This window comes from Myotis davidii, unplaced genomic scaffold, assembly GCF_000327345.1.
Source record: "Myotis davidii unplaced genomic scaffold, ASM32734v1 scaffold732, whole genome shotgun sequence".
NCBI lineage: Eukaryota > Metazoa > Chordata > Mammalia > Chiroptera > Vespertilionidae > Myotis > Myotis davidii.
Genome location: NW_006284349.1, coordinates 413392 through 422264, shown reverse-complemented (window position 1 = coordinate 422264; position 8873 = coordinate 413392).

Below are 8873 nucleotides of genomic sequence, written 5' to 3'. Positions count from 1 at the left end.
CGCGGTGCGGCCCGCGGTACTCGACCTGGGGCCGCGGCGGCGCGCCCGCTTCTACGACTGTGTTTTCCCGGCCTCCTCCGGGGCAGGGTTGGGGTCCCGGAGCCTCTCCGACTCGAGGCTGTTAGGGACCTCCTGGGAAAGGCCCCAGGTTTGGGCAGAGGACAGCCGATGGCTTTGGGAGCTGTGTGGGGCACTCGCTGGTGTTGCGAGTGTAGAAACTGGGGACATTTTCTCGGCCTGGGACCAAGTCCAGAAAATGACTAGTCTTGCCCTGGCTGGTGGGCTCAGTGGTTAGAGCGCGTGGGCCCACGGACGGAGGGGTCACGTGTTCGATTCCGGTCGAGGGCACGTACCTGGGTGCAGGGGAGGCAGTCAATGGACGTGTCTCACATCCACGTCTGTCTGTCTGTCTCCTCTAGTCCCTCCCATCCCCCCGTCTACTCAAAAAATCACTGGGAAGGATATTCTGGGGTGAGGATTAAAAACCAGAAAGTGACTAGTCTGAAACCTCACCTTACAATTCAGCTGCTTCCTCCATTTCATTATCCTTTATCAGCACAGTTATTTCCTAGCCGTCCATGTTGCAAAAAGAACTTGAGGGACACAAGAATAAAACGTGATCCTGAAGAGTCAGGATAAGTAATTCTCAAAGTTACAGGTTAAGCACGGTTAATCTTCATAAGAAATAACATTCCGATTATTCCTTTCCTGCAAGTAATAGTCACCATGTGAGGGGCTTTTTCCATTTGCCAGGCTGTCTAGATGACGGGTGTCCACTAGAAATAAGATGCGAGCTGTATATGTAATTTTAAATTTATAGTAGCCACTTTGTAAAAGGATAAAGAAACTGCTGGCATTTGTTTTAATAATTATTTTCTTGAGTGCAAGCTCTTAAAAATATTAATAAATAACTAATGAGACATTTTACTTTTTTTTGTACTAAGTTTAAAAAGCAATGTGTTTATTACCCTTAGTGTAAGTTTCTATTTGGATGCTAACTTCATTGGAAATACCTGATCTGTATTTAGATTTAATTAAATTTACCATCAAAAAACATTCACATGCTCATTATTTCTTTTTTTATTTTATTTTATTACAAAGAGTATTACACATGTCTCCCTTTTTTTCCCCTTGACATTCCCCCGGCTTCCCCCACCCCCCAGTCTTGTGTCACTTAGTTATTCTCATATGCATGCATATAAGTTTTTTGGTTGATCTCCTACTCCCCCCAACCCTCCCCAGGGTTCCCACTGTAGTTTGACATTCTGTTCAATGCTGCTCTGCCTCTGTATCCATTTTTGTTCATCAGTCTATAATGTTTCTTATTATCCATAAATGAGTGAGTTCATGTGGTATTTTTCTCAGCTTCCCAGGGGCCATCTCAGTCTCACAGGGATCGTCCCAGCATCACGGGGGCCATTTCAACTTCACTGGGGCCGTTTCAACCCCACCAGGGCCATCTTGACCTCACCCGGGCCATCTCAACCTCACTGGGGCCGTCTCAGCCTCACATGGGCCGTCTCACATGCTCGTTATTTCAAACATACTTAAAATATTTCCAAAACGGAATCAACTACAGTGCCAATTTTTTAATGTAAAATTTAATTAAAACTAAGTGTAGTTTAGAATTCAGTTCCTCTGGCCGCATTTCAAGTGCTCAGTAGCCACACGTGGCTATGTCTACCCTCAGGGCAGGTTCCGGTGGTGAACACTAACAGGAATTTCACATCAAACTTGCAGCTTAGTTTGAGTTCTAACCATCTATTCAGAAGGAGGCCTGAGCTCTTCCTCCCCCAGCGTGTCAACTACAAAGAAGTGTTTGAAAGGGCAGCTTGAGAGTTCCATCATTTACAAACAACATGAAAATTAGACAGAGATCCTGAAGAGATTGAAGAGGAAGAGCAGGTGGCTGCTGAAAAGGCTGTGACCGAGGAGGACCTTCAGGGTGAATGGGCCGCTCCCGCTCCTGCGTTGGCTGCTGCCCAGCCTGAGGGCACAGGCAGGTCTGAGGGGGCAGGTGCCCTCGGTGCCCGTTCAGCAGTTTCCTACCGGAGACTGGAGCGCTCAGCCTGCCAGGAAGACTGGTCTGCAGCCCCCACTGCTCAGGCCACCGAACGGGTAGGAACAACCAGAGTGGGCCGGAGCTGTTCTTCCACAAACTCAGAACGGAAAGACGGTGGATGGAAAATAAAGTTTATTTAAAAAATCCTGGAAAATTATAAAAAACAAAGTAATTGTGTCTTTTTTAATAAAAAGTAAAATGCAATCATTTCAAGCATCAAGACATGGCAATAGTTTTGTCCGCTTTGACACAGAAAGACATCGTTAAATGTACTCACGTTATTCCTTATTTGATCCCCAAACCAAACCTGAAATAATTTGTGGAAAAATCATGTTTTCTTATAATGTACTTTTAAAGTGAATTGAATATCAGGGATTATTTGTTGAATAAAAAAATACTGAAAATTATATGTTATAAGAAATATTAATTATGAAAGTACTTGTATGCATGTATAGGAGCATACCCCGTGGACACAGACAGTAAGAGGGTGAGGGCATGTGCTGGGGGGTGGGAACAGCCGGGGAGAGGTCAACGGGGGAAAAGGGAGACATGTAATACTCAATAAAGAATTTAAATTAAAAAAAATATATTTAAATGAACTGTTTAATATGATCTTAAAAAACAATTGAGTTATATTAGTCAGGGTCCTATTAGAGAAACAACCAGTAGGATATATTTGTACAGAGAAAGATTTCGAGGAATTGCTTATATAATAGTAGGGTTCGGCTAAGCAAATCTGAAATATATAGGGCAGGTCAGCAGCAGGCTGAGAACTTGGGCAGGGGCTGACACTGCTAAAAACAGAAGTTTAAGCAAAAATTTCAAGGACACATGTAAAACACGGAGAGACACATACAAGTCTAATATTATAAAATATCTATACAGTCCCTATGAGGTTGGTTTAATAGATCTGATCAATATTTCCCAAGTGAAATGTGCCAGAAGTTTGAGATCTAGACTGTGCTCAAAAATTTATTTCAAACGGTCATGGTATCTACTTAAGGAACGAGTTCTATAAAACCTAAGGAGCATATCAGAAGGAAGTTTCTTAAAATACAAAACTAAGTCCCATCTATGTCATTCTTGAAAATTTCTACATCCTACATTCTAGGAAATGGCTCTTGTAAATGGGATGAAAAGATGTTTGGTCAGTGAGAATAGTTATGGGTGTATTTAACCACCTGTATTACACCAACCAGATGCTGGTTATGGGTATAATTATCTAATTCCTTTCCTTGAGCTGCAGTAACAAATTACCACAAACTGCCTGGCTTAGAGCAACAGAAGTCCACTTCTTACAGTTCCGGAGGCCAGAAGTTGGAAATCGAGGTGTCAGCTGAGTGGCACTCCCTCCAGAGGCTCCAGGGGAGAGAATCTGTTCCTGGCCTCTTCTAGCTGGTGGATGCAGGTGTTCTTGGCTTGTGGCTGCATCACTCCAGTCTCTGCTGTCATGGTCACATTGCTTCTTCCACGTCTGTGTCTTCTGTGTGTCTCTCAAACCTGCCCCTGCCTTTCTTTTATAAGAACAATTGTGATGGCTTCTAAGGCTCATTCAGATAATCCAGAACAGCCTCCCCATCTCAAAATCACTAACTTAAAGGCTTCCCCCCTTCCCCCCAATAAGATAACATTCCGAGGTTCCAGGAAGTAGGGCATGGATCTATGTTTTTACAGGCCACCACTGACCTCACTACAGGTGATATGATGCAAAATAAAATTAAATATAGCTACTCTTAGGATAATATCTTAAGATGATTAAGAGTCATGAGGAAGCCAATTTGAATATTAGCATTGTTTTCTGTCTAGTTAAGTTGAAAGTCTTAAGCAGTCTTTCTCTAGGTCCTTGCTGGGTAGCTCAGTTGGTTAGAGTGTTGTCCCATTATACCAAGGTTGTGGGTTGATCCCCAGTCAGGGTGCATTCAAGAAGCAACTAATGAAAGCATAAATAAGTAGAACAACAAATCTCTCTCTCTCTCTCTCTCTCTCTCTCTCTCTCTCTCTCTCTCTCTCTCTCTCTCTCTCTCTCTCTCTCTCTCTCTCTCTCTCTCTCTCTCTCTCTCTCCCCTCCCTCCCTTCCTCTTCTCTCTCTAAAATCAATAAATAGAATTTTAAAAAAGTCTTTATATTAATAGTCATAAAGGGTTTTAAGTATCTCAAAGAAAAGGAACTAAATTAGAGTAGCCTAATATTTACATTACTAATGTAATTGAATCAGTTTACTTACATTTATTACCAGCAGTGTTTTGATGATATTAAAGCCATTAGTCTCAGTGTACAACCCTATTCCAGTCCCTTAAAGGGACAGAATGTCTGGAAACAAAATGCAAGGTTTCAATATAACTATAGATGCTTCTCAAGTTCAAAACAATTGTTTATACAAAACATGCAGGTGAGAACATGCAACCAAGACAAGTTCTAGTAATGCTGAATTCTGAGAAAATATCATAATCGAACTACATTTAATGCCAACTAAGGAAGAGAAAGTTCAATATAAAATACTTGACTGTAAGGATATCTTTATGACTCTCTATAATGAAAAAGGAAAATTATTCTTTTTTTTGGAAAAAGAATATTGAGTTCTAAACATTAGCAAATCATAAGGTCAAATAGAATATTGACTTGCCAGAAAATGAATGTTAAACATTAATTAACTGCTAATATTACATAGAATCCAGTTTATAAACACCATTTTATAAATTACTTGTTAAGTACTGCCAACATGTCATTTCGTAGTGTAAATTACGTGTCATAGTAATACGCAATTACTAATCCACTGTAGCCCTAAATGAAAAGCCCGATAAATACATAGTGAACAAATGTGTTCAAAAGTTGCCATTCTTTTTAGTAGCCTACGAATGATAAAACTTCTGTTCTGCAATATTTGAATACTCAAAAATGTTGATATTTAATTTAAAAATTTACAGTTAATTTACTTAAGAAAAAAAACTCCCTGGAAAGATTCTTGGGAAATATTGTAACTTCTGAAGAGGAATTTAATTTATATGTAAGATTCTTTCTAAGGTTTACACACTTCACATTATCTGGGGATATGATGCTTCAAAGGCTAAAGGGGTTTTCACAATTTCATATCCTGTAAGTCTTCCGTGAAAACATGACTGGAGCTTTATTTGTTACAGTTTTCAACAATTAGCCTAACAATATCTAAGAAGCACTCTTTTTTTAAAAAAATTTTTTTTATTGATTTCAGAGAGGAAAGGAGAGGGAGAGAGAGATAGAAACATCAGTGATGAGAGAGAATCATGGATCGGCTGCCTCCTGCACGTCCCCTACTGGGGATCGAGCCTGAAACCCAGGAATGTGCCCTTGACTGGAATTGAACCTAGGACTCTTCAGTCCATAGGTCGAGGCTCTATCCACTGAACCAGACCAGCTAGGGCTAGGAAGCACTCTTAATAAAAACATGATCAAACAAGAAAACGCTAAAGGAACTCAGCACCTCCAAACCAGTATTACAAGAAATGTTAAAAGGCCTTCTTTAAGAAGATGAAGAAGGGAAAAAAAAATGACTAAAATGGCATTAACTACATCAGTATTAATAACTACTTCACATGTAAATGGATGGAATGCTCCAATCAAGACATAGAGTGGCTATATGGATAAGAACACAAGACCCATGCCTATGCCGCCTACATGAGACCCACTTCAGATCAAGACACACAGCCTGAAAGTAAAGGGATAGAAAAAGACATTTCATGCAAATGGAAATTTAAAAAAGCGGGGGAAGCAATACTTCTATCGGACAAAATTGACTTTAAAACAAGGGTTATAACAAGAGAGAAAGAAGGATTCATTGATTTCACTTCTGGGTGTTTTTTCATAAGAAATCCAAAACATGAATTCAAAAAGACATACGCATCTCTATGTTTATTGCAGCATTATTTACAATAGTTGGGATATGGAAGCAACCTAAGCATCTATTGATAGACGAATGCATGAAGAAGTGGTGCATATATACAATGGACTATTACTCAGACATAAAAAAGAATAAAACCCTGCCATTTGCAAGAGCATGGATGGACAAATGAAATAAGTCAGAGACAGAAACACAAATACCATGGGATTTCACTTATATGTGGAATCTAAAAACAATCAAACAACAACAATAAAAAAACACAACCAAACAAACACCAAGAAACAATTGTCATGATCAGGGCTGCTCTAGGTCAGGTTATAAAGTGTCCAAATTATTCTTTATACTTTTTCATTCTCCCACCTTCCCTCAGTGCCCCTTAAACCATGACTGCTATATCCTCCTTTTACAACCAGGTACCAAAAAGAGTGATTACATGTGCACTGTGTCTTCTGTACAAAAATAAATAAAGCTGCATGGAATTTGGGCATGTTACCTCTGAAATGCGAGCAATGATTACTCTCAGGAGAACGGGATATCCATTCAGAATACACTGAGGACCGTCCTGTATTATGGATCGCCAGTGACTCAAATATCAATGTCCATTCTCAGGACTTTTTATGAAAGCACTTAGTCAGTATACATACTGAAAGAGAGAGAGAGAGAGAGAGAGAGAATATGTTTTCTTATCCTGCCCTGTGTCTATGATCCCATTTACCTAACCAGAGAGAGAGAGAGAGAGAGAGAGAGAGAGGCAATTGCAATGTTATACTAATTTTCAAAGGATTTCAATATTTCAATATTTGAGCATGTCACATCTAGTGGCTTCCTATACTGTTTTCTGTTGCATTTCCTATCTGTGCCAGAAGGTGGAGATGTTCCTCACTAGAATGATCATCCCCCAATACCCCTTTCTAGTTCCTGACCCAGGACATGCAACAAACATTCTCTTTGCATTCAGGAGTCAGCTGTTTGAAAATTCATAATGGCATTCACTTCTTGAGTTTTAAAACATTAAACAATAGGAAAAAAAAAGTTCACTTCTTGAGTTTTAAAACATTAAACAATAGAAAAAAAAAGTTGGGTGGTGGACACACAATGCAATATGCAGATGATGTATCAGAATTGTACACTTGAAACCTATGTAATTTTATTAACCAAGGTCACCCCAATGAGCTTCATTAAAAGGAAAAAAAAAACATTAAAGGAGTGTTGGCTCATTCGATAAACTACATGTGAGAATGCCTGGCGGAGAGCTGTATTTTGAACAGATTTGAAGTTGAGAATACCTTTATGTTTCTAAATGAGGAGAAGGGGATGAAGAACAGAGTTGAAGGCCCAATGAACTACCGGGCCACTATTGTCACTTAAAATTTAATAACCAACATACTTCTGATTTCTGTATGCCTCACCTCTTACGTCCCTTACCAGGAGAACCTTCTCATCTGCACATTAGAGGTTGCAAAGCACTGATCTGACGGTCAAATCCAGTTTACTGCCCTATTCAGTTTGCCTGTGTAGTTTACAAACTGGGACATTTTACATCAAAATGGATTTCTGACTTCTCTTGAGGGATTGGGAAATCTGGCCACACTGCTCACATTCCTACAGAACAACACTGACTGGCGACACACAGCAGGCACTTTAGAGAGCCCGTGCCACACCTGGCAGGTCTCACTTGTCCTGCTTCCCTACTGATGGCCGGCCCCTGTAGACCTTAAATTCCAGACTATTCTTAGAAGAATCAATAAAGTGCCTTGCTACCAAGACAGATAACAACATTTCAGACGAGGAAGCAGATCAGTTAAAAAATTGTGTGTGTGTGGTATATCCGCCAGAAAATTAGGTTCCAAAAATTCAGCAGACTTAAAAAGAATAAAAATGTCTTCGGTTGTGTGATTTATATCACTTTCAAAGTTTCTTAATTTTTTTGTTAGTTAATTCATCCATCTATCTGTTTTCCTTTTGCTAAGAACAATAGAAAAATGAGCTAATACTAAGAATTAGAGGAAAGTAATTCAAAATCTTTACCAAGGCCATTTTTTTCTTTATAAAATGATTAATAATCTTAAAAAATATATATTGAACTGTGGTGTACCAGGAAGGCATGTTTCCAGATGGTGGAGTTTACTAGAAGTGATTATTTCCACTGCGTAGCTATCCATATCATCCAAATAATTTTTTTAACTTTTATTTTAAGCACATTGGGAATTCCAACTAACACTTGAATAAATGGTACATACAACACAACACACAGCAGCTGTTGTGGAACTAAGAACAACTATTAATGTTCACCTGATAAGATAATAAGAAAAACAACAATGTTTTGAAAAAGTTAACATTTTTCTCAGTGGCAAAATTCTAGAGCAGAGGCCAGAAACTGGAGCCCTACTACTATATCTGGCCACACGCTAGATTAAAAATTCTGAATTAGTTGCAAACACTGAAAATTGCAATGTTCCTGAATGCATGATGCCTATGTTCCAGAAGGGCTCCATGGAGGGGACTTTAGTACCTTTGTTCCACAAATGTTTATTTATGTTCCTCATTTTCATTGATGGGGCTTTGGTGTTTTACTATTTAAAAATGTAATTTGCCATTGCTTTCTCCATAACTATTCCATCCGATAAAGAACTGCCAAACTTTATCAGATGCTTATTAAGGATTAAATATGATCAGTTAATTTTTCTCTTTTGACTTGTTGATGCAATTGTAATGAAACAGCTTCCTGATCCTGAATTATCCATGTATTCCTGAAATATACTATTTGATTATGTATTTTTTTTATGCACAGCTGTGTTGTCTTTACCAATATTTTACTTGGAATTTTTGCATCTATTTTCAAAAGTAAACTTGCTCATTTTTGTTATTAAAGTTATATAAACTTTATAAAAGAACTGGGCAGTTTTCACTTTTTTTCTTTTTTCTGTGCAAATGTTC